The sequence below is a fragment of the Scyliorhinus canicula genome, chromosome 16 (assembly GCF_902713615.1).
Source record: "Scyliorhinus canicula chromosome 16, sScyCan1.1, whole genome shotgun sequence".
NCBI lineage: Eukaryota > Metazoa > Chordata > Chondrichthyes > Carcharhiniformes > Scyliorhinidae > Scyliorhinus > Scyliorhinus canicula.
Window position 1 is genome coordinate 126496485 of NC_052161.1, and position 27362 is coordinate 126523846.

A 27362-nucleotide genomic window follows, 5' to 3' on the forward strand; every position below is an offset into this window, starting at 1 on the left:
GAGGATCGAAGTTCAAATCCAGTTTGAGAATTTGAATTTAGTTAAAGAAGAAATCAGTAGACAAAGAGACCAGATTATTGTAATAAACCCACCTGATTCACTCATGTCTCTTCAGGAAGGAAACCTGTTCTCCTTTCCCATTCTTTTTTTGTTGAACTTTATTGTTTTTATTTGTATTTTCTCACAGCACACAAAAACAAAAGATTTAACATGGTAAAAGAGTTGGAATTCACTGATCATCACATTAATCATCAGTGCTGTTAACAGAAATATAAAAGAGACAATATTACAAAGGCACTTTTAGTTCAGAGAATCATGTTATGCGTACAGGCAAGTCTTGATGTTGCAGATAAACAAGAACTTGATGACTGGTCCATATAAAAGTTGTTTCCTTACATCAAATACCTGTGAAAAATGACGATAGCAAATGAATGGAAAAGCACGATTACAAAATAAGGGGGATAGGCAATATATATAAAATTAATGGTGTTGGTTTGGGGTGGGGTAGGGATTGCTCTCTGTGGTTTAGTTAATGTGAACAATATTTCCTATACTGGGATCCACCTTTGAAATAATGTTTTGCTTTGTAAAAGTAACGCATGCATGATTCATTCCATCTCCAATAACTCTCTGACTTTGAATAACCAAGTTTCATAGGTTGACCACATGGGTTTCAGCCAATTGAGGCTGAAATCCTTAATGGCAGCTATCAGCAAATTTTGTAAAAGATAGTTATGTTTTCTTCCTTCCGTCCCTTCTGGAATTGGACCTAACAGAGCAGTTAGGGAGGGTCTGTGTGATGTCCATGTGAAATACCTCGGCCAATGTTTTAAATATCTTATCCCAATACTCCCTCAACTTTGGGCACAACCAGAATGTGTATAAGTGATTGGGATCCCCGCAGTCTCTCCCGAAACTACTTGTGAGGGAGGAACCAATTTAAACAGTCTGCAATTTAAACAGTTTCATTTTGTTCCCACTTATACCTTTTTTTTAAATTTAGAGTACCCAATTATTTTTTTCCAATTCAGGGGCAATTTAACATGGCCAATCCACCTACTCTGCACATCTTTGGGTTGTGGGGGCAAAACCCACGAAGACACGGAGAGCCAGGTGTTGCTGGAGAGAAGCCGAGACCACACTCCCAATTCCGGAACCTCGAGGCTGTGAGGATAATTTTAACGCGCTGACTGCATGCCTCCAACACTACTGAGATCAACTAACTTAATGCAATTTTGGAAACATTACTACTTGCTTGGTGGGGGCAGATTCAAGCGGGTCTTTCAAAAGGGAAGTGGATATTATTTTGAGGAGAGATGACTTGTAGGGCGAGGGGAGAAGTTTAGGGGTTTGAGGGACTAGCTGATTCACTAATGCACAGAGCTGACAGTTTCCCATACTGTAACTGTTCTAGGATTAATTCTGTAAAGAAGCAGTCTCATCATGTCTTTGATCATTTGAACGAACTACAATCTGTGTGGTGCATGGTGTGTGTTATGGCATCCTGAGAATTAATGAATTGGTTTTAAAAAATGAAATCCGTAAACGTACAAATCCAAGTACAATACTTGACAATTTTCTTACTGTGGATCCAGCCTGATTAATCAACTCCAACAATTATAAAGGCCTTCGACAGAGTCGAATGGAAATACCTCATAGAGGTACTGGAGCGGTTCGGGCTTGGAACAGGGTTCACCGCTTGGGTAAAGCTCCTGTACAACGCTCCCATGGCGAGTGTACAGACCAACAATACCAACTCCCAATACTTCCAGCTGCACAGGGGCACCAGACAAGGATGCCCACTGTCCCCGCTGCTGTTCGCACTAGCAATCGAACCGCTAGCAATCGCGCTCAGGGCAGCAAAAAATTGGAGGGGGATCCGAAGGGGAGGTAGAGAGCACAGAGTCTCACTCTATGCGGATGATCTGCTCCTCTATATCTCGGACCCACAAAGCAGCATGGACGGAATCATCGCGCTCCTGAAAGAGTTTGGAGCCTTCTCGGGCTACAAACTCAACATGAGCAAAAGTGAGATCTTCCCATTACACCCGCAAGGGGGGGGGGGGGGGGGGCAGCACTAAAGGGGCTGCCGTTCAAACAAGCCCGACATAAATTCCGCTACCTGGGGATCCAAATAGCCCATGACTGGAAAGGGATCCACAAATGGAACCTCACCAGCCTGACGGAGGAAGTTAAAAAGGACCTGCAAAGATGGAACACACTCCCGCTCTCCCTCGCGGGGAGAGTTCAGACGATCAAAATGAACGTACTGCCCAGGTTCCTCTTCCTGTTTAGATCCATTCCGATCTACATCCCCAAGGCCTTTTTCAAAGCGCTGGACAAACTCATCATGGCGTTCGTATGGGGGGGTAAAAATGCTAGGATCCCAAAGAAGGTCTTACAAAAAACAAAAACCAGGGGAGGGTTAGCCCTCCCGAATCTACAATTCTACCACTGGGCAGCAACAGCCGAGCGAGTAAGGGGATGGATCCAGGAGCCAGAAGCTGAGTGGGTGCGTGCGGAGGAGGCCTCCTGCATGGGAACCTCCCTCCGGGCCCTCGCCACGGCAGCACTCCCATCCCCACCCAAAAAACACTCCAGCAGCCCAGTGGTGACAGCCACCCTCCAATCCTGGAACCAACTGCGGCAGCAACTTGGCCTGACCAAAATGTCGAACAGGGCTCCCATCTGCAACAACCATAGGTTCAAACCAGCACTGACCGACGCCACCTTCAAAAGGTGGAGGCAGGACGGGGGGACACTGACAGTCAGGGACCTATACACGGACGACAGGATCGCAACACTGGACGAACTGACAGAGAAATTTCAGCTAGCTGGGGGGAACGAGCTACGGTACCTGCAGCTCAAAAACTTCCTACGAAAGGAGACAAGGACGTACCCACAACCGCCACGACAGACACTACTGGAAGACCTACTGGACGCAAGTATCCTAGAGAAAGGGAACTGTAGTGACATGTATGACCGACTGGTAGATAGGGACGACACCGTACTGGACGCAACAAGGAGGAAATGGGAGGACGACCTGGGGATGGAGATCGGGTGGGGACTCTGGAGCGAAGCACTGCATAGGGTCAACTCCACCTCCACGTGCGCAAGGCTCAGCCTGACGCAACTAAAAGTGGTACATAGAGCCCACTTAACAAGAACCCGTATGAGTAGGTTCTTCCCGGAGGTGGAAGACAGATGTGAACGGTGCCAAAGAGGCCCGGCCAACCACGCCCACATGTTCTGGTCCTGCCCCAGACTCGTGGAGTACTGGACAGCCTTCTTCGAGGTAATGTCCAAAGTGGTGGGAGTGAGGGTGGAGCCATGCCCGATAGTGGCGGTCTTCGGGGTTTCAGAACAGCCAGATCTATTCCTGGGGAGGAGGGCGGATGCCCTTGCCTTTGCCTCCCTGATCGCCCGCCGTAGAATCCTGTTTGGCTGGCGGTCAGCAGCACCGCCCAGAGCTGCGGACTGGCTGTCCGACCTCTCGGAATCTCTCCAAATGGAGAAAATCAAATTTGCCATCCGAGGGTCGGACGACGGCTTCCACAGAACGTGGGAGCCATTCATGCGACTGTTCCGGGACCTATTTGTGGCCAATGTACAAGAGGAAGAATAGTCGGGGGAAGGTAGCGGGAGGGGGGGGGGGGGGGCTACAGGTTCGTTACGGGGGTTCGATGGCTAGCTAAGGCCCAAAACCAAGCTAAATAAACATGTTGAGGGGGGGAGGGGGGGGGGGGGGGGGCGCAGTTACTACTACGAAGATGCTTACCTGTAAATATGTGTGTTAATTTTTGCGTGTTTGTTTTTGTTTGTTTTTTTTTTCTCTCTCCTAACAATTTGTAATTTGTTCAATATAAAATACGAAAACTGAATAAAAACATTTATAAAAAAAAAAAACTCCAACAATTATTTATTTTAACACTACCGATGAGCTGTAAGGTGTATGTAATATGGGGAATTCATGATTTAAAATCCGGTCTTTCTAATATTCAATAGTTGAGGGAGAGGGAGCAATATAAGTGGGCCGATCTTTATTCCATGGTAGGTTATTGAGTCTTATGGAGGCCATTTGGCCCACTGAGACCATGCTGGCTCTCTGTAGAATAGTCTATTCAGTCTCATTCCTCCCGCTCTATCTCTATATCGCTGCAAGTTTATTTCTCCCAAGTCCCCATCCAATTTTCTTTTGATATTATTCATCATCTCCACATCCATCACCCTTGAAATTTCAGAGGCCTGCGTTGTAACAGATCTGGGCCGGGATTCTCCCCTACCCAACGGGGCGGGGGGTCCCGGCATAGTGAAACGGCGCCAACCATCCGGCGTCGGGCCTCCCGCCGGAGTGTTTGGCGCCACGTTGGAGTGGCCCACGCCGGAGTGGTTGGCGCCATGCCGACTGCCGGCAAAACCGGCGCCAACTGCCTTTGATGCCCGGCGGCCGGCGTCGGGGCTGGCCGAAAGGCCTTCGCTGGTTTGCGCATGCGCCGGTGCGTTAGCTGCCGTTGACGTCGCCATGGGCAGATGCGCAGTGGAGGGGGTCTCTTCCGCCTCCGCCATGGTGGAGGCCGTGGCGGCGGCGGAAGAATAATAGTGCCCCCACGGCACTGGCCCGCCCGCCGATCGGTGGGCCCCGATCGCGGGCCAGGCCACATTGGGGGCACCCCCCAGGGTCCGATTGCCCCGCACCCCCCAGGGACCCCGGGGGCCCGCTCGCACCGCTAATCCCGCCAGCACCAGAGGTGTTCCAATTCCCGCCGGCGGGAAAGGCCTGTCAGCGGCGGACTTCAGCCCATCGCGGGCCGGAGAATCGCCGCGGGGGGCACGCCGATATGCGCGGTGCGATTCCCACTCCCGCCGATTCCCGGGTGGCGGGGAATTCTGGCCACGGCGGGGGCGGGGTTTATGCCGGCCCCGGGCGATTCCCCGACCCTGCTTTCGAAAGGGAATTGGATAAATAATTGATGACAAAGCTTTTCAGAATTATGAGGATAGAGCAGGGGGGTGGAACTGAATTGGAAAACTCTACCTGAGGCATGACGGGCCAAATGGCTATTTCTACAGTTCTAATAGGGTTACTAGGTTAAGGGAATCAGGTGGTGGAGGTGTGTGCTTGAATGGGGGGGTCTTTCCAAGGGCCGGTGCAGACTCGATGGGCCAAATGGCCTCGTTCTGCACTGTAAATTCTATGATTCCACGAATGTGCAAACTCCACACGGACAGTGACCCAGGGCCGGGATTCAAACCCGGGTCCTCAGCGCCGTATGTTCCCACTGATATCTGAGACATATCTCACCACTGCTTTAACACCACACTCCCTCATCACGTCTCTGACACCGACTCTCTACATCATGGACCATCAGACTGCTAAACAGGGAATCGTGTCATTATTAACTTCTACCAGCTGTGTGCCATCTGATGTGGTGCATTTTCTCTCTCCAGCTGCTCACCCTCCGAGGTGCTCGGCATGATCAGGTGCTTCAGTTCCTCTGCAGCCACCCGTGGTGATGAAAAGGTCTTGCTTCCATCCTCGAGATGGACTCTCAGCATCGCCCGGTAAGACGTTTGGACCACAAACCTGGTTTCTTCTCCCCAAGCTGCTTCTTAATATCCGCATACTCGTGTCTTTTCCGCTGCAGAGCTGGTGAGTCGTCCCGATCTGGTGTGATTCACCCTCCTTTGGAGGTGTTTCTCGCCCCCAAGCCTTGGTGAGAATGATAAGATAAAAGTAAAATTACTGCGAGTGCTGGAATCTGAAACAAAAACAGAAAATGCTGGACAATCTCAGCAGGTCTGACAGCGCCTGTGGAGAGAGAACGGCGCTAACATTTTACGTCTGGATGATTCTTTGTCAAAGCACTTTCTGCCTTGGCAAGAGCATACTGTTTCATCCGGAAGCTGAGAAATGTTATCACAAATGATCTCGGGGGGCATCAGCATCCAACGGCTTTTGCTGCAGCGATCTGTAGGCCATTCTAGTTGGAGTGGAAAATCGGCCAGGAGTTTAAGTAGGTCCTTGAGAAAGCTTTCGACCCACTGGATAATGTCCCCGTCATTTGAATTTTCTGGTACCCCTTAAAATCGCTGGTTTTTCCGTCTCATTACATTTTCAAGGTACATCGAACAGTACAGCACAGAACATGCCCTTCGGCCCTCGATGTTGTGCCGAGCAATGATCACCCTACTCAAACCCATGTATCCACCCTATACCCGTAACCCAACAACTCCCCCCCTTAACCTTACTATTAGGACACTACGGGCAATTTAGCATGGCCAATCCACCTAACCCGCACATCTTTGGACTGTGGGAGGAAACCGGAGCACCCGGAGGAAACCCACGCACACACGGGGAGGACGTGCAGACTCCACACAGACAGTGACCCAGCCGGGAATCGAACCTGGGACCCTGGAGCTGTGAAGCATTTATGCTAACCACCATGCTACCGTGCTGCCCCAAAGGTGTTCAGATCTGTCGTCTAACTCAGTGGTTTTCAAACTTTTTGCCCGGGACCCAGTTTTACCAACTGGCCAACCTTTGCGACCCACCACGGCCGACCTACGTGACTCACGCCGGCCGTCCTTCACGACCCACCATTTTCACTTACCTTTAATGTGACAGGTGAGCCTGCTTGGTCTTCACAATCTCACTTGCTTTGTTATTCAATGTTGCACTTCTGATACTGACTTCAGCTGATTATTTGAGATCTCACTGCACCATTGGCAAAAAAAGGTTTGTCCTCAAACTCGCCAAGTTTAGTCTTTGAAGTTTTGAAGGTTTTAAACTTTCATTTGCCAGTACTTTCCTGCATATAACCCACATGAACTTTGAATCCTGATTTGCAGTGGCACAATTAATAAGCCACACCTCAAGTGAAAGTTTTTCCTGGAGTTTGCACATTCTCCCCGTGTTTGTGTGGGTTTCGCCCCCACAACCCAAAGGTGTGCAGGGTAGGTGGATTGGCCACGCTAAATTGCCCCTTAATTGGAAAAAACGAATTGGGCACTCTAAATTTATTTTTTAAAAAGTAATCTTCTTTATGCTGCTTTGCTCCTTTTTTCATTTATTAAAATAAATTCAGAGTACCCAATTATTTTTTTCTCCAATTAAGGGGCAATTTAGCATGGCCAATCCACCCAACCTGCACATCTTTGGGTTGTGGGGGTGAAACCCACGCAGACACGGGGAGAATGTGCAAACTCCTCACGGACAGTGACCCAGGGCCGGGTCCTGAGCCCTGCAATCCCAGTGCTAACCACTGCGCCACATGCCGCCCTCTTTTTTCAGCTTCTTCATGGGTTGTTCGCCTGAGGCCTAGGAGTTCACACCAGCACTGCTGGCAGCTTCAAAATGGTGGAATCTCTCTTGCGCCCAGAACACGTGATGTCAGCGTATGGGGAGCGTGACCTGCTCTCTGCTGCTGTTTCCGGTGGGAGGACTCAGTTTGCTGTAAAACAACTGGCCCTGGATAGCTTATATCAGGAGGAGGTGGTCCACCCCACTGGGCTCCGGGCCTACGCACTGTTGATCCGGCACGCTTGCATGGGAAGGCCAGCAATTTCTTTTTTTTTTATAAATGTAGAGTACCCAATTCATTTTTTCCAATTAAGGAGCCATTTAGCGTGGCCAATCCACCTACCCTGCACATCTTTGGGTTGTGGGGGTGAAACCCACGCAGACATGGGGAGAATGTGCAAACTCCACACGGACAGTGACCCAGAGCCGGGATCGAACCTGGGACCTCGGCGCTGTGAGGCCGCAGTGCTAACCCACTGCGCCACCGTGCTGCCCAGGCCAGCAATTTCAAAAGTCCATCACAACCGGCATTTTTAAAAGCCGGCCGCAGCTATCAGGAACGCGGTGACCAAGGGCTGCGACCCTCCCGAAACCTACCCCGGTGTAAGTGCCTGTCTCTCCGGAGTAAATAGGAGAGTAGCCTTTCGCTGCATATGTCGCTATCCTCAACCATACTAATTCCGTTCCCAGGGCGGCATGGTGGTGCTGTGGTTAGCACTGCTGCCTCATGGCACTGAGGACCCCCAGGTTCAATCCCGGCCCAGGGTCACTGTCCATGTGGAGTTTGCATGTTTTCCCCGTGTCTGCGTGGGTCTCACCCCCACTACCCAAAGATTTGCAGGGTGGGTGGATTGGCCACGCTAAATTGCCCCTTAATCGGAAACTTTTTTATTTTTTTTTGATTTAGATTACCCAATTATTTTTTCCAATTAAGGGGCAATTTAGCGTGGCCAATCCACCTACTCTGCACATTTCTGGGTTGTGGGGGCGAAACCCACGCAGACACGGGGAGAATATGCAAACTCCACACGGACAGTGACCCAGAGCCGGGATTGAACCTGGGATCTCAGCGCCGTGAGGCGGTTGTGCTAACCACTAGGCCACCGTGCTGCCCTCCTTAATCGGAAAAATTAAGAAAAATTCTGTTCTCAGGCCTTTAGTCTCCTTACATTCTGACCTATATATGACTTTAATCCACATCAATGTGGTGGCTCTTAACAGTCCCCTTGCGTAGCCGAGCGACACGCTCAGTTGTGTCAACAGGGAATGTGAACTAACTGCTGGCCTAATCAGTAATACTCACATCTCGACAATTAATTTTAAAACATCAATAACACGTTTCTCAGTTGATGCCAAATTCCATTCACATGACTTTTCCATCGCAATTGCCAAAGTCTCTCTAGTTTTGGAATACAGGTCACAGCTGTCGCTGGGAGGGGCACGTTACAAATCTGGTATATATCTCTTATTCAAAAGGTATTTAAATAATCAAAGTTAACGCATCTTTTGTAAACAATTTTCAGCTTATTTTTCCTACTTCTCTGTTTGAGTCTTGGCTGCGTCCCACGCTATTCCTTATTCAAAGCATCTTTCAGTGGTGCTCTAAGAACACCCACTAGCAGGTCTATAAGTGTATTATTGGACAATACAATAATACTCGATCATCAAAGCTGTTTGGAATAGATAAAGTAACGTAGGAGGAGGCTTGTCTGGAGTATAAACATCAGCATAGATTAGAATGGACACATGGCCTGTTTTAGTGATGTAAATTCTATTCAAGTCATTGTAAAACAAAATATACATTCGCCCATCCATCACTCAACACACACACACACACTCTCTCTCTCTCTCTTTGTACTTCTTGACAAGGTCTGTCCTCAGACTCCACTACCCTCTTTCCCAAACCACTGACAGTTTGTTTCAGTTCGGAGGCTGAATTAATCACTTTCCCATGGGCATCCTTTGCTTCCTTTCTGAATTATCCCAGCTCAATGAGGGTAGTGCTCAGCTCAGACTTTTCCACACCTGAATGTGGTGTTCGGCAGGGTCCAGTTGCTGCCACGTGGAGAGAGGCTGCGGCTTCTCGTGTCTTTATTGCTGACATCCTGAAGCATTTTCGATTCATCTCTCTTCCGTCTTGAACTTTGGCTCATTCTGTCTCTGTATCTATACTCGGTAAGTATTTTGGGGTGATTTAACTAGTGGATGGAGGTGGATTCTTATTCCGGGCAAACAGAGCAATACTCAGCAGGCAGACATTAGGTTCTTCCCTCCAGTCTCCTTACCCATCCTGATCTATACATGACTCTAATCCACATTAATGTGGTGGGCTCTGAACTGGAATTGCAGGAACTCACTAGACGAATCACAGGTATCAACCATTAAATTACTTTTAAAAAGGGCAGCATGCGGCACAGTGGTTAGCACTGCTGCCTACGGCGCTGAGGACCTGGGTTTGATCCCGGCTCTGGGTCACTGTCCGTGTGGAGTTTGCACATTCTCCCCGTGTCTGCGTGGGTCTCACCCCCACAACCCAAAGATGTGCAGGTCAGGTTAGGTGAATAAATGCTCCAAATTTATTTTAAAAAAGAAAAAAACGAATAAATAAATTACTAAAAAAATCTGGCCAATCACCTAAGAAATATTGTACAGCTTAACATTTTAAGGATGGAAGACGAGGCATTATTTAGATTTTCATCAAATCACAAACCGCAAAGTTTTAGTACTTAAATTTTGAAGTTGAAGGCATGGTATGAAAATGGCTGCATTGTGAATAGAGCAGCCCCAGTGTTACAACCCAGGTCACGAGATGTGGACCATCTTGTTCCCCGTGACCTCTGCTAAATAGGAACTTTTAAAAAATAAATTTAAAGTACCCAATTATTGTTTCCCCCCATTAAGGGGCATTTAGCGTGGCCAATTCACCTACCCTGCACACCTTTGGTTTGTGGGGATGAGACCCACACAGGTACGGGGAGAATGTGCAAACTCCACACGGACAGTGACCCAGGGCCGGGATCGAACCCGGGTCCTCAAAGGGCCTGCACTCACTCAAAGACACTTTGTCCAAACCAATGGCATTCGTCAAACTAGAACAGCCCCCCTATCGCCCCGCCTCTCACGGGTTAGTGGAGCGGGCTGTGCAGACGTTCCGAACAGCAGACCCCTAAGCCTTAGGTTAGCCAACTTTCTTCTATCCAGCATTGTATCAAAGTCAAGTTCAGTCTCGTCTGTGGTGGATTTGAACGGCAGGACAGTACAGAAGCACGTTGACCACGTAAGAAGCCAGAGGAACACAACCCCAGTTTTGGAACAATTGGAGCCAGCAGTCAACACCAGTGCTCGGAGGGGAGCATGTGAACCCCAACCAATGAGGATTAGGCACGAGGCCTGGGTGTGGGATCCCGGGCAGAGTGGAGCCTGGAGCCAGAGAGTGAAGACCTGTTTAGTGACTCTGTGCCTGTCTATAATTCACCTTTACTTGCTGCCAAATACACCCTTGTTCAGTTATACTGGAAGTTTCCCTAGTATTGCTCCGAATGACCATAGTAACCATATTTATTTGTAATCAAACAGGAACTGAGATGAAGGATCATTTCACCTCTTATTGTTTGAAATGTAATCACTGTTGTAATGTCGAAAACCTGCCAATTTGCTCACAGCAAACTCCCACAAACAGCAATGTGAGAATGACGAGATAGAGATGTTGGTGAAAGGATAAATAATGTTCAGGACACCTGGGAGAACTGCCCAGCTCTTCTTCAAATAATGTAGTGGGAGCTTTTACAATCCACATGAATGCCGGAACAGGAAGACAGGGAACTATTTTAACTCTTCTGGAAGGAAGTGCCGGCGTTGTCATCAGTTTCCCTTCATTGTTGAAGATGGCCGTTCCTTTTGCACAGAGTTCTCTGTTGTTCATTCTAATGTGGCTGTGGAGCCCAATTACAGATCTTTGTGGCTTTTCACAGTGCGGGCAAGGATGAATTGTCTAATTTTCTTAAGGCTGCTCAGTCTTTCTAGCTTGCATTTCTGTCCTCAGTATAATGTTCTTGGTCTGGTTGTGCGAAACACAGAATATTCAGAGTCTGTTGAGGTAAGGAAAACGCTACCTTTATTGAAAAACGGTGGCTTCATCTTGCCATGAAGTCCACAAGGGAGAGCAGGATCATGTGACATTGCATCACTCCGTCTCTCTTTTTTTTAACATTTAAGGTATCCAATTAATTTTTTCCAATTAAGGGACCTCGGCGCCATGAGGCAGCAGTGCTAACCCACTGTGCCATCATGCTGCCCACTCCCTGAGCTGGATTCACCGTTGAGGAGGCTAAGCCCCCATGCCGGCGTGAAAACGGTGGTGTTTTACGCCAGGAAAACTGGTGCAAAACGGGCACCGATTTGCCGTTTTGCTGGGGGCTAGTGGGGAGGCAGCATAGAGCTCACAGCTCTAGCTGCCGATACGGCCCAGAGCATTGCCGAGTCTGTGACTGCGCATGAGTATGGCGGGGGTCTGCAGCGACTGTGCCGTGCTCCACGGCGGACCCAGCCTGCGGATCCGGACTGCAAACGTAGTGCCCCCCTTTGGAACTCCCGCCCACCTGCCCGTGGATTGGCCCACCCCGACTGTGGTGGCGCTGGACTCCGTCCACAGCCACCACGCGAGGATCCCGGACGGTGTGAGCACACATAACCCACGCCATCGGGAACTCGGCCGGTCGGGGATGGAGCATCGTGGGGCGGGCCTCAGTCAATGGCCTGAGGCCGTGGATACGTGGCGCGGCGCACTCCTAGAATACGCCACTTTTCAGGGGGCAGAGAATCCGAAAACCAGCGCCGCTCCCGATTTCGGCGTTAAAACGGATTCTCCGCCCCGTCGCCGAACGCGATTTTGGCGTCTCATTAGTGACCTGTCTCTCATTAGTGACTTGTCGTTTATCTCATGGTTTAATCCTAATCTGCTCTGGGAAGGTTTCCCTCTATTCAGGTCTGACTCAGGTGAAAACTACTTCACTTACACTAGAGGCATGATAAACTATTAGGCAAGTGAAGTCACCTTGGTCCCAGATGACCAGAGGCTGGTTTCCCCTTTGAGAGGGTGGGCTGTCTGGTGGTGATTTAACCCGAGGATCACCACACCTCAGGCAAGGGGCAAGTGGGAACCCGCGTTGTTGGCCTCACTCTGCATCATGGACCAGCTGTCAAGCCAACTGAACTAACCAGTATCTCTCTCTTGTACACAGACTATTCCATCTGCTCCACAGAATCTCTGCCATACGACTGCTGATGTCACTGTTACATTCTGGAATCATCGCTACCTCATCAGCATAACTATTAATCCATTAAGCAATAATTACTCATTCTTTATGCCACATTTCCCCCAGGTCTCTGGTTTCCCTCATTATACTACATCTTTCCCAAGTCTCTGACTTCAATTTTTTTTATATAGGGACAACGACTGTGCCGGTTTCGCTAGTCTACCAGACTGAGTCTTCAGTTGCTTTGGGGGAGATTGGGGATTTGAGTCCTGCAGTGGATCTCTCAGGTTCTGCTGGGCAGAAGTAGATTTTGTAGATGACTCCGGTTCAGCAGTCTGGCTGTCAAATGGATCTCTTGATGAATGCAGCATATCTGGTCTGTTCTTTTTTGTGTTGATGACTGATTCAGCTAGGAGGTTGCTTCTGCATGGCAACGAGTGACTGCCTGTTCAGTCTCACTGTAATACCATCTGTTTCAATGAGGTAGGACCGTGGACGCGGTGTCTGTAGAACCATCTGTCTATAGTGAACTGGGTCACAGGTCCAAAATGGCTCTCCTGGTTTGAGGTTTGGCAGGTTGTGTGATTTGTGACGTTTGTCATAGATGCACATCTGGCTGGAACAATACTCGTCTTCTTTCTCCCTCGCCTTGTCCAGATCATCGACTTGTACAGGCGACATGAAGGTGGGAGAGTAAGGATTTGATTTTACAGTCATCTTCCCATGAGGAGTTACCATGATGCAAAACTATTTTGGAGTGGAATTGAGCGATAGTTCAAAATTGCAAGTTGGATGTCATCGTTCTTCTTCAACAATGCTTACACTGGGACACTCTTCTTTCAGCTTCACCATTTGTTTGAGGGCATCTTGGTGAGCTGTTGGCACAGACAAATCCATATGATGCCGTGAACTCTTTAAAATTGATTCATTGATGAACTGTGGCACATTGTCTGAGATTACAAGATTTGGGATTCCATTTTGTAAGGGTCCGTCCTGTTTGCTCTTGTTAATTCCCTGATTCATCATTTATTTTTTCTTTCTTTTATTTTTGCTGTAACATTTTTGATCCATGGATGTTTAATGGATCTGTGTCTTTAAGGCAAAGCAGCCTATGCCTTTAATTCAAACAGCCTGTGCCTTAAATCCAGAAGGCTGTGCTGTTTTAGACTGCTGATTGCAGATTGGCTGACATCAGTGCTGACTCGGGTTGAATGATTTGGCTGATGTCCAACGAATTGGCCCAAAAGGCTGTTGTCTCCCTGGTAACAGGTGGCGATTGGACCTGATCCCATTGGAATGATTCAGAGTTTCAAGGGTTGAGTTTTGGTTTCAGTTTCATTTTGGCAGACCTGAGGAAGGATTGCTGCCCTCTCTGTTTTCTCCAGAAAGACTGTGTTTCAGAGGTGGCAGGGAGTCTGGATGAATCTATGTATAGGAAAACAATTACAGGCTGTGCAAGCAGGGGGGAACCGAGCAACTCTCTCTGCAGAAAAGGCTGATGTAAACCGACCCACTCTCTCTCCAGAAAAGGCAGAGTCCTGGAAGTAAACCACAAACTGAAAGCAGAGTTTGATGTGAAGCCATGGGGCCTCTCCAGGAAAGGCTGTGAGTTATACATTTCTAAACTAGTGAAGAACGTTACAGGCTGCAAAGTCCAAGGACTTTGATCAAGAACTACCGTTGGAAACAAAGGAATCTTAACTTTTGACCTTCATCCTTATTATTTTCACCCCTTTCCCCCCTCTATATTCGTCTGTCTATCTTGTGTGTGTGGGTAGAGGGTGTGACAGTAAAAGGGGATAGCACGTTACCTTGCTTGTTATCCAGTTGTAACCACAGCATATTTCATCATTATTCTTATTTTTTTTTTTTTTTTTATAAATTTAGAGTACCCAATTCATTTTTTTTTTAAATTGAGGGGCAATTTAGCGTGGCCAATTCACCTACTCTGCACATCTTTCGGGTTGTGGGGGCGAAACCCACGCAAACACGGGGAGAATGTGCAAACTCCACACAGACAGTGACCCAGAGCCGGGATCGAACCTGGGACCTCGGCGCCGTGAGGCAACAGGGCTAACCCACTGCGCCACCGTGCTGCCCTTTTCATCATTATTCTTGCTGTAAATAAGCAGTGACGGTTTTTCAATTTACAAACCCGGTGACTGTAATTATTGGACTGCCAAGGGCCAAAGACCTTGGGTATTTTTATAAGAATTATTGGTTAATTCACTTGTGTTGTGACTCCGGGACGTGTGGGGCTGGAATTGACCGCATACTTGCCGAGTGTGCCGTAACGTGTTGCAAACATCTCGTTCAGTGATGTACTTACTGCTTCAGAAATGTAACCCTGCAGTTGCTTGACTGTGATCCATCTGGAGTAGCAGTCTACTACAGTAAAAAAACATATTATCACTGCGTTCGAAGACGTCCATCCCATAACGTTGCCATGGTCTTGCTGGAAATAAAGATGACATCAACGGTTCTCTTGTCTCATGACGATGAATAACACAAGTAACACAGTTCAATATCATCTCTTCCGATGATTTTTTTTTTTTTAAATTTAGATTACCCAATTATTTTTTCCAATTAAGGGGCAATTTAGCGTGTCCAATCCACCTACTCTGCACATTTTTGGGTTGTGGGGGCGAAACCCACGCAGACACGGGGAGAATGTGCAAACTTTCTCTTCCGATGATTGACCACCAAATATCTTACTCTGGCTCAACATTTTGGGACGCCAAAACGTCTTTGGGGCAATCAGTATATCGAGTCTCAGAATTGTCTTCGTTAACGTTGAATCATCTCTTGTCTGCAAGTGGTCAGGCAGAGCTTCATCCAAAAACAATTCTGTCCCTAAAAGGTCATCTTTTACGCTGTCATATTCACTGTTCTCTGAAGGTCTATACAAATCATTAATAAATCTATCAATACTTTTGCCTCGTCATTGAGTACACTTGTTAAATTTAACCTTCTCGACAATGGTGTTCTTTTTCAGATTAAGGTATGCATCAAATGCTTTTATTCATTTTATACCAAATAATAATAATCTTTATTATTCTCACAAGTAGGCTTACATTAACACTGCAATGAAGTCACTGTGAAAATCCCCTAGTCACCACATTCCGACGCCTGTTCTGGTACACAGAGGGAGAATTCAGAATGTCCAATTCACCTAACAAGCACATCTTTCGGGACTTGTGGGAGGAATCCGGAGCACCCAGAGGAAACCCACGCAGACACGGGGAGAACATGCAGACTCCGCACAGACAGTGGCCCAAGCTGGGAATGGAACCTGAGTCCCTGGCGCTGTGGAGCTCATCGTGACATAGCTTTTTCTTCATTGAGCCCTGGCTTGAATAGGATATCGTCTGCATAGCCATCCATTGCATACAATGGTGTGCTGACCCGCTTGTCGCTCAGCTTCGTCACGGGGCCCAGATGCAATGTGATATTTGGCAAATCTTCTGCACCAATTTAGCCACGCTTCTGCCTGGTTGAGACCTGAGACCAGCTTAAGAAGTCTGGCAGACTTTTCCATGCTTGTTCTTTCACTCGCTGTCACCATATATTATTCCAGGTCACGTTGTGCTAACAGAGAATAGTTGCATAGTCTACTGAGATAAGGAAGACACTAACTTTACTGAGAATATTTACAGTGGCTTCATCTTGCTCTGAAGCCTGCAAGAGAGGCCAAGATCCTGTGACATCACATCAATTCCTGTGAATATGTGTATATGTTTTTTATTTTTTTGAATTTGGAGCAACCAATTCATTTTTTTTCTAATTAAGGGGCAATTTTAGTGTGGCCTGTCCACCTACCCTGCACATCTTTCGGTTGTGGGGGTGAAACCCACGCAGACATGAGGAGAATGTGCAAACTCCACACGGACAGTGACCCAAAGCCGGGATCGAACCTGGGACCTCGGCGCCGTGAGGGCGCAGTGCTAACCCACTGTGCCACCGTGCTGCCTTACGTATTTTTCCTTTATTCTTTCATGGGATGAGGGCGCCATTGGCAAGGCCAGCATTTGTTGCCCATCCTTTATTGCCCTTGAAATAAGGGCAGTTAAGAGTCAACCACACCGCTTTGGGTCTGAAGTCACATTTCCTTCCCTAAGGGGGCATCAGTGAACCAGATGGGTTCTTAATGACAAACGGTCACTGTTATTGAAAATCGCTTCATATTCCAGATTTTTGTTAATTGGTGTTGCGATTTGAACCCACGTCCCTGGAGCATTAGGCTGAGCCTCTGGATTGCTAGTCCACTCATTAGCATATCACCCAGAATTGACACCTGCTACTACATTTAGCTGCATGTACTCTTTCCTGTTCAAAAGGAAACAGCACTATTTAAGACGGCCTCCCCAGGTTGCTCTTTCTTGTGCTTTTCTCCAAGGCAATTGTGGACATGCTACATTCCCTGAGGTTCACCTTCAAGGCGTCCTTGAACTTTAATCCTGGCCTACCTCACAGTGTCCGGGTTTCAGTCGTGAATACATGACCGCCTTACAATCCATGATGAATCCTATGTACTGAGTGCCTCAATTTCAGACCTTTCTGCTCTCTGAAGTACCTCTTCAGGTACATAGCCTTTGGTTCGCCTATTTGATACCCATGATATTTTGAATGCATCTCTTGTGGAACCTGTGCTTAATATGTCTAGAGTCATGCATGTGCGATAGGCATAAAAGTAGGTTACAGCAAGTTTTGTTGTGTTTGATACCTTATTTCCTCCAGTCGCTTACATATACAGGTAAATGTTGAGCTTGCCCTGGCAATTCTGTTTTCCACCTCAATGTCAATGCTTATATTTCTGGAGATTGTGTTTCCGAGACAGTGAAGTCATCTATAGCTTCATTGATAGTTATAGTAGTTGGGGTATCAACAGAATTTGATGATGGTTGATGGGGTATCGCCGTCTTGCTTAAGCTGATGGTTGCCCCAGCTGTTTTTGAAAAGCAGTCCGTGATCTTTGGAAGGGCAGAGCCATCGTCAAACAGCAATTCCCGTATCATCATCTCTGTTACCTTAGTTGAGGATTTCCGTCATCTCAGATTGGAGAGATTGCCACCTGTCCAGAATTGGATATATATTCCAACATTTCCATCAAATGCGCCAAATGGCTTGGAAGACAGAACTTCTGGAAATACAGCATTCCCTCAGCACTGTAGTGGAGTGGTGGCTGAGCACCCATGGCCAGTCAGTCCTCTGTGCTTTTATAAATCTTACACACTGGTTTGTTTTTTATTGGGCAGGGGCTGTTCTTTGTGCTGTCACCTATTTGGTACCTATTTGGCAGCAAGTGCTGTCACCTATTTGGCAGCAAGTGGAGACACATGGGAATTAAAAGAGGATGAGGATTTAAACTTACCCAAGGTCGCCAATCTTTAATCAAATTGTAAATTCAGTAGTTGCAGAAAGAAGTGAATTTGTTTTGTTAGGACTGGCACTTCATAGAGCAATAAACATTGGACAGGACACTAGGGGGCAACTTCCCTGCTGTTCTGTGAATAGTATCATGGGATCTCTTTACATCCATGTGAGAGGGTACATGGGGTCTTTGTTTAACTTCTCATCCAAAAGACAGCACTTCTGACAATGCAGCACTCCCTCAGTGCTGGATTATGTGTTCAGGTTAAGGGGTGCGACCCGAACCTTCCAACTCGGAAGTGAAAATGCTCCTACTGAGTCACGGCTGATACCAAGTTTACACAAATTGTTTGGTTTAGCTATGCGGGAATGTGGCCAAGCTGTGATTAGTGCCCCACTGCATGGTTACAGGTATTGCTGTCAGGGAAACGCATGATAAAACCATTAAAAAAAAAACCTGCTGTAAACACAGGAAGAACGAATACTCCAGAGACTCACAGGAGACAATAACATCAGTCTTTATTTCCCTGCCTGTCTCCAGCTACTGTGTTACAGCATGCTGCTTACAGTTTTATACCCTTAAATGAGGTTTTCATTAATATTTTTCTTGTCTTTGTCCAATAAGAATTCTCTCAGCTCCTGACTCATGGGGGTAATTTTGACTTTGTATGAAGGGTAACAGCGAGCCCACAGCTGGTTGGATCTCACTTTGAATTCAACAGGATAAAGGACGATGCAAAGCCTCTGCTGACTCGCTTTCACGCAGAGAGTCAGGATGTATCCCTATGGTCTGCTGCACTTCCTCTGCCCTCACTCACTCTCGTTCAAGTGATCTTTCTGATTAGGGATGAGCCCTGACTGAGGGCTGTGTGCACATATTCAACCACAGAGGGCGTCCTCTGGTTCTGATGTTCTCAAGTGCATGCTCTCCCTGGACCTTCTCGTCCGTGTAGCTTTATTTAGCATTATGCTGCAATTTACCTTTACTGTTCCGGGTTAGCCCCTGCCACCTGCAGTCTTTGGCATGAGACACCAAACTCGGATGGTTGCAGTAGAACTCATGGCACGGTTTTGAAGTGGAGCAGGAGGGTTTTCCCCAAGTGATTGGAGTGATATTTATTTCTCAACCAATATCCCTCAAATTTATGGGAGCTTTGTGGGTTTCGTCCCCACAACCCAAAAGATGTGCAGGGTAGGTGGATTGGCCACCCTAACGGGCCACCGGCAGCATCGATTCAGGCCCTGAAAAGGACCAGCAGTGCGGCCGTGAGAAACGCGGTGGGAGTGGCACCGTCATCGCGCGGAGCCTGGATGACGCGGCGCCGCGTCCTTTGATGTGCGTTCCGCCGTGCCGCTGTCAGGTTCCAGGACAATGACCTGGAGACACTGCTGCACACTGTGGAAGAGCGGAGGGCGATCCTGTGCCCAAGACGTAGCCACCGGCACCCGGCCAGCACAGTCAGGGGCAACTGGTGTGATGTGGGCATCGCCGTTAGCGCTGTGGGGCACATCCCACGTTCTGGAGAGCAGTGCCGCAAGAAGCTCCACGACCTCACAAAGGCAGTCAGGGTAAGTACCCCGAGAGTTCCCCCGGGCCACACCCTACCCGTCCCCCACCCCCACCACGTGTCGCGCCCCCCCATGCCCACGCAGGAGGGGGCGGCGGCACCACATTCCACCCGACCCACATGGGCACCACACCCTCCCTTGCGAGCTGCCGTGGCATGGTGCACAGTGCCCCTCCCCAGTCATAATGTTGCCAACATGAATGAAATGAAATGAAAATCACTTATTGTCACAAGTAGGCTTCAAATTAAGTTACTGTGAAAAGCCCCTAGTCGCCACATTCCGGCGCCTGTTCGGGGAGGCTGTTACGGAAATTGAACCGTGCTGCTGGCCTGCCTTGGTCTGCTTTCAAAGCCAGCGATTTAGCCCTGTGCTAAACAGCTAAACATCTGCACGTCTTGCTGCTGACCACCTAACTCTGATGCTCTCCCCCACCCCCCTGCAGGATAAGACAGCCCATACCCATTGTGAGTGTGCACGAATTGGAGGGGGATCACCTGTTCTGCACCCCCTCACCATCCATGAACAGAGGGCTCTGGACCTTGCTGGGGGAGCCGCCACCCGGGATGTAGAGCCATCCCAGATTGGAGGCGCAGCACCAAGTAAAACTGCCCTGCCTGGCTACACTCACATAGCTCCTCACCTCCCCCCCACACTGCACCCCCTCCCACTGCCCCCTCCACCCCCTAACCCCCCCCACCCCACACCCCGCCCCCTCACACTGCCCCCTCCACCCCCTCACACCCAACTCCGCGTGTCTAACGATACATGCTTTATTGTGTATTCCAGGGCCCGCAACGTCTCAGACAAGCCACCGCCGCTCAGGTACACGTCCAACCGCCCACAGGGACGCAAGCCAGGGAGGGGAAGGAAGATGGACAGGAGGGCCCTCGTCCGAAGCCAGGGCACAGGAAACGGACACACAGGGGAAGAGGACCGACGCAAATGACAGTGACGAACAGAGGACGGACAGTCAGGACACTGACGTCCATGAAACGGACGAAGAGAGGACGGAGACTCAGGACAGTGACGCACAGAAGAAGGTCCAAGACTCGACCCAGGAGACCCTAGACCTGGGGTCCGATGAGGACATGGACCTTGCATCATTGCTGTCACCCTCACCCTCCACCATCGAAGATACCCTCGCCTCGGTTGGGCACATTAGTGATGAGCTTTCTGGGACACTGACTGGTGCGCACAACATAGCCGAACCGGAGGTAGGAGCAGCTGAGGGGCTGGACGGTCGGAAGGCAGCCCAGCCCCAGCACCCAGCTGCCACCCAGGTGGTTCCTGGGTTCCTGGACTTACCAGACCCACCCACAGACCCGATGCGTTTGGAAACCCAGGGAGATGTCAACGGGATGACGGCCGCCTTCCATCATCTGCAGTCGCGGTTGGAGGGTTCAGGAGCAGGGAGTGTTTCCGGTCGTGGCTGCCACCCAGGCCAACACTGGACAGGTGGCGTCCGCGGTGGAGGCAATGGTTTCAGACATGGGTCAGGTTCTGCAAGGCGTGGGGCTTCATGTGCATGCGTCATCCGTGGCCCAGGGCTGGGCTGCCCTCTCACATGCAGCCATGTCCTGGAGCCAGCTGGACATTGCCGCTGCACTCTGGGGTCTGGCCCAGTCTCAGCAGGCCATCGCTGAGAGCATCGGCGGCCTTGCGCACGTGCTGGATGGCGTCTCACAAGCCCAGAGGGAGGTTGCACAGTCCCCGACAAGGATGACGCACTTCCTGAGCTCCATCGCTGCGAACATCGAGACCCTGGTCGATGCCATAGCGGGCCTCCAGGACTGGCAGCGCCAGGTGTCGGTGGTGCCACGGCGCTTGTCCCCGCACGCACCACCGTCCCATAGTGAGGCCGGGGGGCTGCCGGGCTCCCTGAGGGAGCAAGAGGTTCTAGGGCCCGTCCCGGTGACTCCTGCAAGGGAGGTCCCGGAACACTCGGACTCCCCCCGTTCCGTCGCTGGTGCATCGAGTGGCAGTAGACAGAGCAGGGTGGCACCACGCCATCCAGCATGCCCACCAAGCAGCCTGGCCCATCCAAGCCAGGCCGCCCAAGGAAACGCGTGCCGATGGGGAGCCAAGTCGCAGGGCAGGAGTCCCAGCAGTCAGCCTCCACTCCTGCTGTGGGGAAACACCAAGGCATAGTGGTAGGGCGCGTAAGGCAAAGAAGAGTGACACGTAGTAAGTTGGCACGGGTGCAGGGTACAGCTTAGTTATAGGGGCTAGGGCACATGTATGAGAATGTCACGATTAAAGTCATTGTTGCACCAAACCTAGATGTCTCTGTGCTCTGTCCGGTGCCTGAGGGGTCGTGAAGGGGACCGAGTGGCACTGGGGTCGAAGGTCGGTACAATGGTGAGGCCGGGTGTGTGTTCCCCCGCCCCCCAACCTCCCGTCGTCCTCGGAACACCAACGTCAGCTACCCCACATGGCCATGTGATGGAGTGTCCGTGACGCATACAGGGACCACCCAGGTGGAGGGTGGAGCTGTGACCATGAGTCAGACATTGTCTAATGATCCGGAGCTCACAGCTCATTGCAGAGCGGGTTGTCATCATTCAACATGGTACTGATCACACCCGCTTACACAAGCAATTGTGTGAGACCATCCCATTGTGCCTCAGGTGTAAGGTGCTGTGAAAGTGGTGGTGTGGGAGCTAGGGATGTCGGATGGTGGGGGGTGCTGGGTGGTGCGTTTGGGCGGAACAGTGGTGCAAGTGCCTTGCTCAGCGATGCCCTCCCCCTAGTTGGTGAAATGTGCGGCGATCAACGCCTCACGTGCTCGCTCGCCAAGTCGGTGGCGCCGTGCAGCCTCCCAGCCATATCCAGCCCCCATGTCGCGTCTGTGCCCCCCCCTCCCCATCCTCATGTACAGATGCGTCGCCCTCATCGGGCTCCCCCTGTGCCTCCTCCTCCAGGACATCGCCCCTCAGCTGGGCTATGTTGTGCTGGACGCCCTGAATGTTCATGGGGTCGAACCCCTTTCTGTTCATGAACACGTCTCTATTCTCCGATGGTGGACGCATGGCGACGTGCACCCCATCAGCCATCACCCCACCCCCTGGACCATTGGTATCTTGGCCACAGAGGCAAATCCCGCTGCCCGGGCATCCTGGTGGTCCTCTGGAAACTGGATGTACCGGTTGGCGATGGCATACAGGGCATCGGTGACTGTTCGGATGCACTGGCGCACCGATGCCTGGGAGATACCGGATAGGTCCCCGTTCGGCGCCTGGAACGACCCCGTCGCGTAGAAGTTGCGGGCAACCGTCACCTTGACAGCCACCGGGATAACATGTCCTCCCCCCATTCCACGTGGTGCCAGGTGTGCCATGAGGTGGCATATTTGTGCGACGGTCTCCCTACTCATCCAGTCTCCTCCTGCATGCCCTGTCCAGCAGGTCCTCGAAGGACATGCAGTGACGGTACACTCGAGGCCTCATGGGGCACCTCCGGCGCCTTGGCACCACCACCTGCTCCTCCTCTTCCCCCTACGGCCCATCAAGATCGGTATCCTCGTCCTGTGCCTCCCCATCAATGTGGTGGTCATCGTGCCCCTCTGCCTCCTCCTGCACCTGTTGGGCGGGCCTACAGCCTGAGCGGGTGGCACGGGGCCCTCTGCAGCCCGTCCCTCTGCTGCAGCCGCCGCTGCCGCAGCTGCTCTGCGCCACCTGCAGGGCAGCGGCTCCCGCCACAGCGGTAAACATCGCTGGCTGGTGCCCAAACATTAAAATCTGCAGGAGGGGTGTGTGGAGATACAACATGTTTAACGATGGCGCACTGACACCTCGATAGCCAAGTGCCATGGGATACATGTGTGCCCGGTTGGCTGGTGTCGCTACAGACACACAGGCACCCTGACCCCTGCCCACAGTATCCGTCCACCGCCCAGTTTTGCCCATCCCTCCATATTGCGCTACCGTGGCCGGGCCATACCCTAACAGGGGCTGGCATGTGGGTCGCCTCGACCCTTCTTAGAGATGGTCTCCGTTAGCTGGGTGTTGTGGCATCTGTGGAGGGGGGGGGGGGGGGGGGGGGCTGGGCGCACCCAAGGCAAGGCATGTGGCCGCGCGGAATGGCAGCGCCAGTGGTCTTTGCCCATCAGCATGACCTCAACTTGCAGGCATGGCTTCGCCACCGCCCTGCCACGGCAGGCCAGCTGGCATGTCGCTCCCGCGGAAAACCCTCCCCCCCACCCCCCGGAACATGGAGACCCCCTTCTTCACCCCTCCTCCTCCCCCCCCCCGAACATGGCCGCACCCTTTCCCCCCCCCCCCCCCCCCACCGAGCATGGCGGCACCTTCCCCAAAACAGCATGACTGGCTGCCGAATTTATTTTGCAGGTGTGAACCGCAACGGTGTGACCTGGGGTCACGCCGTCGGGACTTTGGCCCGCTGGATAGCGGGGGCGGGGCCCAGAGAATCGCCAAACTTAGCACCTTGGGCGATTCTCCGGGCGGCACGGCACCGACCTCGATGACGCCGTTCTCGCCGGTTGGGAGAATGGCGGACCGGCGTCGCACGAAAATCCGGCGCGAATGGCGATTCTCCCAAACGGCGCGGCATGGGAGAATCCCGCCCTCTAATTTTTTTATTTTTTTTAAACTTATGGAAGCTTGATTCCTACATTATGCAAATTACTACACTTCAAAGGCATTTAATTTCCACTAAAAACGCCTCGGGACCTTTGTGGTTATGAAAGCCCCTCGGGATACCGGCACAGACAGGATGAACAAAATGGCCACGTTCCGTGTTCCATTACTCAATGATTCTATATCATTCCAAGTTTGTTTTCCCTTTCTATTTCAAGTGAGAGAGTCGGGGAGTATCTGCAGTTTATTTTGCCGTGTTAACTCCACCTTGTGCTATGTTTAATGTGCTGGTTAACACACACACTCACCTCAGTTCTAGCGTGCACTCTTTCACCAATGTCATTGACCTGCATAAAAATGAACACTTCAAGCAGCCGCTTATCCCTAAAGAATCCTGAGATTACGAGCATGTGTTTTAAAAAAGCTTATGGCTCAAATTTTAATCCAGAAAGGCTGAGGGTTAAAGATTTGTGAGCAGAGTGCGACTAATAGTAATAAAAATTGTAAATGCTGGGGAAAAAAACTCAGCATTTTCTGTTATTCCAGAATTCCAACCCCCGCAATGTTCTGCTTTCTAATTTGTAACTAATAGTAGTTCGATATATCTTGTAATAGTTCCCAGTAATTAGATCTCCCAAGGAACATATGAAATCGATATCAATAATGCAGGAAGTATTCTTCTAAACTTCTCCGAAATTAAAAGGAAGCTTGGTTATCTGATCAGGAACAGCACTGAGCTGTGATTTGCATGATAGGAATATACAGAGACAATGCAAGTTCAATGTTCTACATGGTAACTTTCTATGCTTTATGCTTTCAGTGATAGAAAGAAGAAAAGAAAGAAAGAAAATCATTTATTGTCACGAGTAGGCTTCAATGAAGTTACTGTGAAAAGTCCCTTCCGGCACCTGTCCGGGGAGGCTGGTACGGGAATCGAGCCGTGCTGCTGGCCTGCTTTAAAAGCCAGCGATTTAGCCCAGTGAGCTAAATCAGCCCTGATAACCATACAAGTTACTGTCTCCCATTTTAAGCAAAATGTGTGCTGTGTGAGGCTGGACTCCAAATGACAGGATTTTGCCTCTGCATTTCAGCCACATCTCACAAGTCACGTATTTTGTTTTCCTGCAGTACACTATTGCAGTCAGTTGTTGCCACTTAGTTGAAGAGTTAGTTCATGATGTTCCAGCACTGACCTTGACATTGCTCCTCAGTACAATTAGTGCCTCCCCACTATCTTGAAGGGACTAACTAGTGCTGTGGGATCTGACTCTGGTACCTCAACGAAGTGGTCATTGTTACAGCGGTGTCAAGAAAGTGATGGGATGTTTGATCCTGTTTTCACTTGACATCCATATGAATCCACTTGTCAGCATTAATCCTGGATCTGTAGCAGGAGCTCTGCCTCATTGGTTTCCATTCTCTAACGGGGTGGCATAGAAGCTCCCTCACTGTCAGTAGAAGAGCTGGAATAGGAAGGGTACATGTCATGACTCTTTCATTTTTTTTTAAGGTTGGTTAGTGGAGTTTCAGAGGACCTCCTCTATCTTACCAAGAAATCGTGGTTGCCAACTTCGATTGAAAGTATTCCTGGAGTGTTCACCTTGTGATTTCTCAATTCCAGCCTCCTTGCTGTTAGTACCTAATAGGTTCTGTTGGTGATGTTCAATGCCTAGTAGTAATAAAGTGAACAGATGTTCTGTGGGGATTATACTCAGATGTGTATAGAAAGAAGGGTCAGCCAGTACTAGGGAAGAGTTAGAGTGGAGAAGTGAGTTCTGCAGCAAACAGTAAACAGTTTTCACCAAAGCATCCTAATCCAAGTGTGTTCTTCATAACCAGACTCGGGAATTCCACTGACCTTTAGTGACAGAGGATGATTGCCTGAAAGTGAAGATTTATCCAGATTTACTTCCAGACATTATACACGGAGGTGTTACACAATCAGCGTTGCCGCATAGATGGATATGTATGTACTTCCCCATGGTACTTATAATGCCAAGACCACACGAATAGCTGAGGGATTTGAGGAACATCTGGGTGATCAGGAAGTTACAGTAGACTCTGACAGCGAGAAAAGTACATTTGAGGATTTTCCCAGCAGTTTTTGAACAGACTCGTGACAACGTAAATCCATCAAACCAACATTTTGGCAAGGGGAACAATTTCAAAGAGAAGCCTCCACAAGAAACTGGAGATATAGAGGGGGAATTATGGAGGTTGAATAAGTATATTTACAGGCTAAACAATGCAATCAGGGTATGGCATTTTTCAGTTATGTTGTCCCAATAAAAGTTAATTGTCTTAAAGCAGATCCAGCAATGTTTTATTGGTACGATGAAGGAAAACCAGAGGGGTTTTTCTTAATGCACATAGTTGATTTCCTGTGGGGGGAGGGGAGTATTATGCGACATTTGAGAAATTTTCAATAGATAAAACTGGAAAGAAATTCGAAGTCAGGCTTCTAGTACGATCCCGTACCAGACCCCAGAAATTGCTGAGGTATGAGACAGAATCCCCAATATTTTATTTAATATGCAAAACTGTGAGGAAAGGATACTTTGCTCCAAGAGTGATTCCACACACAAATAAGGATATGGTTTGAAACTTTATTATTAACACAGGATTTAAATAACTTTAACATCATACAAGAAAATAACTTGCAATTACCCATTAAGTAATGCTTAATAATAACAATGAAACACTAAATCCTAACTGCTATCTTTTATCTCCACTCAAGCAAAATCCATCTCAGATAAAAATCCACTTTTTAATACAGTTAGCCAACCCAGGAATATTTACTGTCAAGAGATGTCTTAGATAAACTGCTTTGAAAGAGAGATCCTTTAGGAACAAGCTTGCAGATTCTTGCTTGTGTCAAACTACTGTTTAACCTGTCAGCCTTTTCAGAGACTGCTGTTCTGTTCACAGGCAAAATATTTTAACTGAATTGCTTTGAGAGAAACTGCTGGTCTGTTCAGAGACAGATCTTTGACTGAACTGAAACTCAACACCTGCCAGCTTCAGTGCCTGACTCCTCCCGTTAACCACATCATCTTACTTAAGCTGAACACAATGTCTCTAATTATCTACTCCCCATGGAACCTTCTTAATATAAACAAAACTCCATTTGCCCACCTTTAGGTAAACAATACACATGGTTGGAATCAACGATCTTACTTTTACGATCCTGTAATTGCACCTTTGTAGCCAAAGTGTCTGTCCTTTAAACCAAGACTTTAAAAAAAACCTGACTGCAGCATTCATATACTTACT

The 27362-nt window shown here is 49.3% G+C and overlaps 1 long non-coding RNA gene across 1 annotated transcript; it reads right to left on the minus strand.

The window, feature by feature from the left end:
* Nucleotides 1–204: 204 nt before the first annotated feature.
* Nucleotides 205–24420, minus strand: LOC119950684. Its single transcript, XR_005457388.1, has 3 exons — nucleotides 24398–24420; nucleotides 5457–5710; nucleotides 205–405 (listed from the first exon to the last, which is right to left on the minus strand). It is a non-coding gene; the product is annotated as an uncharacterized LOC119950684 (long non-coding RNA).
* Nucleotides 24421–27362: the final 2942 nt, after the last annotated feature.